The following is an 8,212-nucleotide window of genomic DNA, read 5'->3' as shown; positions in this document are numbered from 1 at the left end:
AACCACCATATTTATCACGGTTTTGAAGCGCATCTCCTCCCTAATGTAAATTGAAGCACCTCCTGTGTAATGTAAATTGATGCACCTCCTCGGCTCGATAATAGTGCATGTGTTACTTTGCACCCATCAATATTGACTTTATTTTCAAGCATTTCCCCAGTTATACGAGTTTCTGTCAAGCAAATCATTATAGGCTTCCATTGATTTACCACCCACTCTAATTCTGTTTTGTGTGCAGTCAAACTTTCAATATTTAAATACATTAAATTGTGATTTTTTAATTGCTATTTATGATTGCCTAATATATCAGGGTAGTCAACTATCATCTGTAGTTGTTGAAAAACTCTTTTGTAAGCTTCACGATTTCTGTTAAATGCAGTATGTTTAATATCAATGTGAGGAATTTTTAAAACTTCATTTGCATATTTACAATTTACACATATTTCATTTTTACTTTTACATACCTCTATTTTGTGATGTTCGCTACATTTAGGGCAAATTATTTCATTGTTTGTACAATCTCCCGACATATGGCCAAATTTCCAGCATTTGTAGCACTGAATAACGTTAATATGATCAAAAAATCTGCATTTTCTCCACCCAATGTGTAGCACTTCTCTTTTAGATATCTGTTTATATGTGTATTTAAGTCTATTTCCAATATCACCGAGTGTGACCTGTTTCTTTTGTCTTCATATATACTAATGACTTTCATACTTCTGTTTTCATTCAACCTTAAACCATTTTGTAAAACAATATTCTCTATTAGTATGTCCCGGTCTTCTGTCATCTTTTTTTCTAAGTTCATAATTTTTAACTTTGGGTTTTTCCTCTCTGGAACTTTTAATTCATACTTATCTTTCATTCTTTGTGTTATATTCTGCGATAAATTATTTATATCTTCTTTTGTTGTACAACTTATTGCTACTCCCCCATCTCGAATATACTTTACCCTAGACACTTGTGCACCAATTGTACTGGGATTTATTTGGTTTTCAATAACTTTCTTCGTTACTGTACTATATTGTTTTTTGTCTTTATGGATTACTATTAGTGCTTCGCTATATTTTTTTGTTGACATAGTTGGTATTGCTGGATTTATTTGATTATTTTGATCTTTTACATTCTCTAGTTGTTTTTTTACTTCTTCCATTAATATAAGTAATTTTGGGATTCTTTTCATAACTTCTTTACAATCATTACATGAAAAAATCAATAATCTTTTTTGTAGCGGCATACATCTTATTTCAGAGCTCGATAGTTTTGAACATTCTATATATATATTCTATTTGAGCAGACATCACACTGATAATGTTTATCAACAACTTCTTTTCCACATTCTAAACAGTACTGTTCATTACCCTCCATTCTTTATATCAAAAGTGCCCCACTTTTGTCTTTAAAAATCATTAACTAGATTTTGTTCAACACCTGGCAACACTGCTCTGGTTATCCACGTTGTTTATACCACTCTCGATACAAATATTTCACTAAAAGTAACTTATTGGTTCGGCTTTTTACACTAAAATTAATTTTAAACTTTAATTAGTCTACTGAACTACTTTAACTGAATTTTTTTGACAACATTTGTACTTTTTGATTGTATTTTTAACGGACGTAAACAGATACTCATGGCCCGACGTTGCCACCTTACTTCATTCTGAAATAGAATAGGAACTTCCTGATCGAATGCTGTTTTCTTTTCTTGGATTTGTGTTAGTGTGAAGAGATGGTCTGCTATGGATCGTCATGCTCTAAAGCCTGCTTTTTCTTCAGCCTCCATATCAGCATATTCTTTTTCAATTCTATTTTTCATAACCTTTCTTTTTAAGAATTCTGCTAATGGTATCTGTAACCGCTATTCCTCGATTTTATTGCAGTTACTTTTATCTCCATTCTTATGTATTGTTGATAGGTATGACAGCTTCCATTCTTCTGGTAGTTTCGAGGTGTTGAGAGATTTTTGCCTATGTGAGCTAAGGAGCTGAATCTCGTAATGTAGATGGGGCTCGAAGAATCCCATCTTTTCATTATATTTTGACGATATTTCGTGCATTACAAAACTCCATCATAAATGGCGAAAAAATCGTCAGATTCAGTTAGTCTTTGGAGCGTCGTAACTCGGGCCCTATGTGAGCGAGGGGTCTGAAACTCGGAATGTAGATGGGGCTCGCAGGGGGAAAGACGTGGAGATGGACAGACAGGCAGACGGAATTCAGAAGTTTCACTTCAAATATGCGCGCATACTGCTCAGACATTTTTTTATTTTTTGAGAGAGAGAGAGATAGAGGGAGCATGGAAGTGATAGGATAATCATGAAAGTATGAGAAAACTGAAACGATGTAGAGAACGTGGAAGTGATAAGTACGGAAGAGAGAGAGCAAGGACGCGAAAACCAGGGAGATAGACAAAGAGAAAAAGTTCCTATATGCAAAGACTTATATATATTTTGATTTTATTTAAATTATTTTGTGTCAGTGGTGATATTCTATTATTGATATTTGTTTAATATTTGGAATTACATTTATTTTCCGATTCTTGTGACAGCTTTGCCGTTGACTAATATAATATATTTAATTTCATAAATTTCTATAGCGAATACAAATAAAAAGGAGGAATATTTGAAATAAATTTAATTTTTAATCCATATAAACGACGATTCGATACAGGATACAATTAATAGCCTATGGCACACAGTAAATTTATTGGTAAAAGGATTTTCGTCAAAAATCGCTCGTAGACAATAAAACAGTCGTTACCTAAATTAAAACGCATCAGAATGCAATAAAGTGCTATATAAAACTGCGTTTATTTACATTTAAATAATTAATTTTTGTTGGCAGTTTGAACAAAATGTATAGCGCCATCGCCATAAAGTATGGCCGAATTTGTTTATATGCAATTTAAATATAGACAGGGATTTGATTTTTTTTAAATATTGTATTTTTTAAATAATTTATATTTTTTGGTTTACGATTTACTGTAGAATGCTACTAGTAATTTATATTATTTAGTGGTATACGAGTATGAACACAATAATTCACATTTAAAATTTTCATGGGAGAATTTTGATACATGATATTACTACATGAAATCGTTTAGGTATTCCGCCATTGAAATTTTTTTTTCCTTATATTCCCATGAGGAAAATAAACTTATAAATATGATCCACCCATTGATTTTCTTTCATATTCAAAAAGAAACTAAAATGATTATAATGATATTTTTGACAATTCTGTGCAATTTCAAAAGTTTATAGAATAAGGGTAAGTCACAATAAAATATAAAAGAGCTTATAAAATATGTTTAATTAAAATAAATAACAATTTAAATTTATATATTTAACTTCTAAAAAAATGTGTAGATATGTTAACATATGATAAAAATGACATCATGACACCAGGGTGGCCGAGCGAGATCAGCATGCGCAACGACACTCTAGATGGCTCTGGCTTACCACCGACGGGAGAGGCCTGGGCAAGGCCGAGCGAACGCGCCTGCTCTGCGACAGTACGAGCGCACCAGAGTACCAGTCAATATTAAAATAGCACAAGCTGTACTGACGTATAATAAAAGTGGTTTATCTGGTTGATTGTTTCATTTAAGGGTTAAAATAATCTAAAGTTATTATCAGAAATGGGATGTGTCCAGATATTAAGCCAGTGTGCCCCAAAATTAGTGAAAAGTGAAGTTTTTGAACGTTAAGACATTATTGCGCAACATGGCGAAATGTGATAAATGTGCCAATTTCTGACGATATCGATTTTGAACTATCAGAAGAATAATTTCTCCTGTGTATTAGTGATCGTTAAATGTCAAATAAACAATAAAACAATTTGTGAGTGCCTTCAATATGAAAACATTGCAATGAAGAGAAGACATTTTTCCGTCGGAGTGTGTAGGAGATTCAAATGAAAATGTTGTCAACAAATGCCTAGTCAAATTCTGAATATTCTAAAGGTACAGTACAGTCACAGTACAGTGAAAAGAAATTTTAATAACTTATTATCCAACCGACGACAAATTGCTGACATAGCGAAACAAACAAAGATGGCGATGATGTCATCGTCGTATTTGCAGCCAACGCCTCACCTATCCGTAACAGTAGCAGATGTATCTAGTGCGCAAGCTTCATTTTCTTTACGCAACCTGTAGACGAGCAATCTACGAAACTACGACCAAGACAACAGCATATACGCAATTCACGAATGGCTGAAAATCTACGAAGCGTGACGAAGTTCTACGAAATACAACGTAGTCAAAGACCGAGTCCAAAGTCAACGATAAGATGACGATTATTAAACAAGCAAGACTTTAAAAACCTAGAGTAATCAATATTGTCACCGAACGCCGGACGTTTTATGATGACCTCATCACCGCTTTTTCCAAGACAGATACGAGCAACTGTTATTGCTGAACAAAGAAAACCAACTTGGGCCACGGTCACCGGTGATTCCCGGTACTGGCCGCTGCAGAAGATAAACATAATCCATTCGACAGCTGGTCACATACCAAATGTGTTACGTCATGGAGTAGGTTCCAGATTATTGGTCTCTCAGCATTTTCTGGCTGACGGCGCACCGCCAACCGATGTCGTCGATCCGGACAAGGCCATACAGAAGCTGAAGGACGATTGGAAAATAGCCCGAGAAAGCGAGCTCAGCACTTTTATGTCTAGCACAGTCAAACTGATTTGTTTACCTCTGAATAAAAAAGTTGAGTATTAAAAAGTTTTAATAATAAGCATATTATTAATCAAGCTATTTTTATTTTTTATTTGTTTATGGTTGGAGACCTGGACATGACCATGGAAGATTCTCAGCTGACAGGCATGGAATGCAGTTGCAGTTCATTCCTCAACGCCAGATATGCGCTGCGTCAGCAAGATCGGCGGCGGCGGACAAATGTGACCGCACATAAACAACTCCAACCATGGCCTTCCACAATATAAAAAAAAATTAAGTATCAGACCATTTGACTTACAGTCTTACAAACGATTTAATTTAGTTCTTACTGGTGATGTAAGAATTGGTAATTTATTACACTACTACCCGAATAAGTTACCCGACAAAACTTATTTGAATTAACTTACAGTCTTTTGAAGATTGAATTTAATTATTTGTTCTCATTTAATAAGCTGTCATTTAAAAACTTAAATCAATACGAGAAGAATAATAATGCCATACTTAATTAGTTTTATATTTCAACGAAAATAGTGGCAGTCAGTTTCTTTCCTAGTTGTTAATACGCCAATATATTGCCAGAGTTTATTTCGAGAATTTATACAGATTGTCCAATAATACAATACCATAAGTTATGAAGTATATTGAAATCACTAAAATAATTTAAAGATACAATTGCAATGGTTTATTTCGGACAGTTAGAACCGAATACTAAAAATATTCTCACACTAGAACTCCCTTTCTCTTTGTATTAAAAAAAAGGAAGTAATATGTCAATCAACGACAGAAAACTTTATTCAAAACAAAAATCATTGACAACTTTACGCTTATTGACAAAATTATACAATTGTTACAGAAATTACATAATTTGAATCAAAAATAGCAAGAACTGCATTGAACTTACAAATACACTAAGGAATATCACCCCTTTTGTCAGAGTTCAATTCTGGTTTCCTTCGACCTAACTAAGACTTGTTTTCTAATATGCCAAATAAAGGTTATTATCAATAATTCAATCAATTTAAATATGATATTTAACATTAAGCAAAAATGTAAGATTAACATTATCGTTTGACATAAGTTTTGGATCTTTTTGACGCTACGCATGAACTAGAATTGTTTTGTGTTAAAGACATTTTAATTGATAAACAAAAAAAAATTATTTAGCTTTGGGTTCTCCCCTAAGTCCGTTACTCGCAGAAAGCTTTCTGTCTGAATTTACAGAAACACTTTTCAAAATTAGAACATTTTGATATTTTATTGTCTTGTATAAAAATGTAGATCCTCATAATTTTAAACATTCAATACAACATAAATTAGCAGCGTATAAATCAAAGGTTCATTGAACATTTGCTCTCGCACTAAGTCAAGCTATTAGAACTAAAGAAGAAGAAACAATACAATAGATTTAATATAAACAATAAATAACATAATAAGAAATTAAATAATATAATAGTAAACCGTCTCAAACCATATCAAATTTACTTTTAAAAAGTAAAACAAAAACAAAACCCGAAACACTATCAGGCAATTTATAAGTTAAACTGTTCAGATTGCAATATCAGCTATATAGGCCAGACCTGTAGAAATGTTGAAAGTAGATTCAAAGTTCAAAGAAAAATAGAACATCTTTTATATAAAAAAATGTCTAAGATTTCGTCTATAAGATGTATACAAAATGATGATGTTGAGCACACAAATATTATTTTAGAGCACAAAGTGTTATTTCTTATTTTGTGGTAAATCTTTCTTTATTTTAAGCTAAAGTTTTTCGACAAAATGCAACTACACAGTCTTGTGTTAATATTCGGTGACGCAGAGCTCGGAGATTATCAGTTCGAGATGCATTTTATAAGACAAAGCATTTTTTGTTGTTGTTTATTTTAGAGACGCGCAAGCTGCACGAGTTATTATGTTTTCTTTTAAAGAATCATTGATTTAAAACAATTAAAAAAAAATATTATAAAACTTGTACCTAAGCCTGTAGCAAAAAAAATGTGTTTTTATTTGTGGCTAGATAATCGACAGGCATTCCCTGAGAAAGCGATGTAAAATTGCAATATTCATAATGTAATAATAGTATCCTGTAAACTTTGATAATAGTTGGTTCCACATATAACATGGCTAGCATGTTGTAGAATGTAAAGAATGGATAAAATGTTTAATGATATAGAACTAGTTTTCCAAAGTATAAGAGGCATTAACTGTTAGGAATAGGCTTGACTGACAATTTCATGATAAATTAAACTAAAATCAGAAAAAAGAGAATGCTTTTTACTCTTAAAAAAAAATAGTGGCACTCCCGCTATAAATTAAAATAAATAATTGATTGTACTGCTAATATTCAAAATTTATTTGAGTAGATACACTATTCAAGGAGAATAATAATACTATAATAAAGTCTTATATTATAGTGAAAATAGTAGTAGTCTTACGATAAGATAAATTAAAAAAAAAATAAGAAAAAAAAAGTCTTACCGCATGAACGATACCAGCTCCACAAGAAAGGACAACGAATCACAGTAGCTGCTCACGATCAGTTGAGGCCATGGTCATGAGAATAATTTAAAAAAAAGGTGAGTGGCAATCCCACTATATTATCTTAAAAATTGTATTTTAGTTTGGCATTGCCAACTTTAGGGTGGCGATTAATAAGGGTGGCATCCCACCAACAATAATAATAATTAAAATAAAGGGTGGCAATCCCACCAATAATAATAATTAAAATAAAGAGTGGCAATCCCACCAGCAATAATAATAATTAGAATGATTCTTAGTGACGATCTCACTATATACTGTTGGTTGTAACAAAAAGAATGATTTTATAGTGGCGTTCCCACTAGCAACTGCTAATAAGGGTGGCGATCCCACCAATGATTGTTTTATTCAAAGTATTAATTGTGAAGGTGGCAACTCTACCTAATAGAGGATAGTAGCAACCCTACTATGCCTAGAGACAGTGGCAACCCCACATTAGATGCTGAAATATAGACAGAGTAGTGGTAGTACTAGCTACGATTAATAAAACGAAATAAAAAAAAATGTTTTCATTTCATAGTTTTTGATGATAAGAAATGAACATCGATACTGTTTTGGTGTTTTCTTAATTTCAGATTGGTGCGAGGACGCCCCACCTGCAGAATGGCCGTGTTAACATATGATAAAAATGACATCATGACACCAGGGTGGCCGAGCGAGATCAGCATGCGCAACGACACTCTAGATGGCTCTGGCTTACCACCGACGGGAGAGGCCTGGGCAAGGCCGAGCGAACGCGCCTGCTCTGCGACAGTACGAGCGCACCAGAGTACCAGTCAATATTAAAATAGAACAAGCTGTACTGACGTAATATTAAAAGTGGTTTATCTGGTTGATTGTTTCATTTAAGGGTTAAAATAATCACAAGTTATTAGATATAAAGAGCAAAGTGTTCTAAAAATATTTATAGATAAATACCATACCATCAAAAAAAAAACAGTGTCATAGTTGGTTTGGAAGGGAAGATCTCTGCCTGAGACTGTCTGCTGTCA

At 33.0% G+C, this 8,212-nt stretch overlaps 1 long non-coding RNA gene across 1 annotated transcript; it reads left to right on the top strand.

Annotated features, from left to right (window-relative positions):
• Nucleotides 1–3,575: 3,575 nt before the first annotated feature.
• LOC115889009 lies at nt 3,576–8,052 on the top strand. Its single transcript, XR_004051354.1, has 2 exons — nt 3,576–7,258; nt 7,796–8,052. It is a non-coding gene; the product is annotated as an uncharacterized LOC115889009 (long non-coding RNA).
• Nucleotides 8,053–8,212: the final 160 nt, after the last annotated feature.

Source organism: Sitophilus oryzae, unplaced genomic scaffold (genome assembly GCF_002938485.1).
Source record: "Sitophilus oryzae breed Bouriz unplaced genomic scaffold, Soryzae_2.0 scaffold_810_pilon_pilon, whole genome shotgun sequence".
In the NCBI taxonomy this organism is placed as follows: Eukaryota; Metazoa; Arthropoda; class Insecta; order Coleoptera; family Curculionidae; genus Sitophilus; species Sitophilus oryzae.
This window is presented reverse-complemented; position numbering and strand designations above follow the sequence as displayed.